Here is a 1,303-nt window from a genome sequence, read left to right as displayed (position 1 = left end):
TCCACAGATAAACTGTCTCCTGCTCAGTGGTCAGCTCTGGGTTTCATCTTAGTGTCATCAGGAAAAGATCTGGATGTGTTTGACCTGAAGAAATACTCTGCTTCAGAGGAGGCTCTTCTGAGGCTGCTGCCAGTGGTTAAAGCCTCCAACAAAGCTCTGTAAGGACACACATTGTTACGAAAGTAATTTTTAAAAGAAATCTGATAGTGATTAGGTAAATATTGGGTCATGCTTCATTAGTTTGTTTACTGGTTCATTGTCTCTTTAATGTTAGCCACTAGCAGGTGATGAGTAAAATAGAGACAGGCACTCATAGGTGACTATTCTTAATGCTACATGTTCAAAGAGCAGAAATTATTTTTTCCGTTGAAGCTGAACTAGATTAATGTTGTTCATTATGGAAAATGATGACATTAATGTTTCTCTTGCCAGCCTCCTTACTGACTGCTGTATCTCAGTCTTTTAAGGCTGGAGGCCCAACTAAAAAATAAACCAGTTCTCTATACTTGTATCATAACGATGTAAAAAAATTATGAAAATTTACTTCAATCTGTGAAAAATACATTTTGAAAGAATAATTTAATATTGTCCTTCCTGTCTCTCAGACTGAGTGGCTGTAACCTCTCAGAGAGAAGCTGTGAAGCTCTGTCCTCAGTTCTCAGCTCCCAGTCCTCCAGTCTCAGAGAACTGGACCTGAGTAACAACAACCTGCAGGAATCAGGAGCGAAGCTTCTCTCTGCTGGACTGAAGAGACCAAACTGCAACCTGGAGACTCTCAGGTAAAATGTGACCAATCCTGGTGAAACCAGATTTCTGTCCTTTACCTGCTTTTCAACATATTGGTGGTGCATCCTGGTCCAATAACATGTTTAAAACATATTTGGTTCAATGTTGTGATATTTATGAATGCAGTTTTAATTGTGGTGATTTCTAAAAGTGTTTCCATGTGTTTAGTGACCTTTAGTGTCAGGTTGGTGTTTTCACAACTCTTTAAATACTGAGTTAAATTTCCCAGTAACACTTTATTTGTGTGCATCAGACTGACATGACATTGTCGTAAACGTGACATAGCAGCTGTTATGAACATGATGGAGTTTAATACCAGATTTTCCTCCCTGTCTCCTCAGACTGAGTGGCTGTAATCTCTCAGAGAGAAGCTGTGAAGCTCTGTCCTCAGTTCTCAGCTCCCAGTCCTCCAGTCTCAGAGAACTGGACCTGAGTAACAACAACCTGCAGGATTCAGGAGTGAAGCTTCTCTCTGCTGGACTGAAGAGTCCAAACTGCAACCTGGAAACTCTCAGGT

At 40.5% G+C, this 1,303-nt stretch overlaps 1 long non-coding RNA gene across 1 annotated transcript; it reads left to right on the top strand.

Annotated features, from left to right (window-relative positions):
- The first annotated feature begins 6 nt into the window (after positions 1-6).
- Positions 7-1,234, top strand: LOC106944351 (uncharacterized). The gene is made up of 3 exons (XR_001424239.1): positions 7-158; positions 606-779; positions 1,128-1,234. It is a non-coding gene; the product is annotated as an uncharacterized LOC106944351 (long non-coding RNA).
- The last annotated feature ends 69 nt before the right edge of the window (positions 1,235-1,303 follow it).

The sequence above is a fragment of the Poecilia latipinna genome, unplaced genomic scaffold, assembly GCF_001443285.1.
Source record: "Poecilia latipinna isolate Pla-1442-1.1 unplaced genomic scaffold, P_latipinna-1.0 Scaffold8293, whole genome shotgun sequence".
NCBI classification, from domain to species: domain Eukaryota; kingdom Metazoa; phylum Chordata; class Actinopteri; order Cyprinodontiformes; family Poeciliidae; genus Poecilia; species Poecilia latipinna.
Note: the sequence above shows the minus strand (reverse complement) of the source record. Positions and strands in the feature narration are given on the sequence as shown.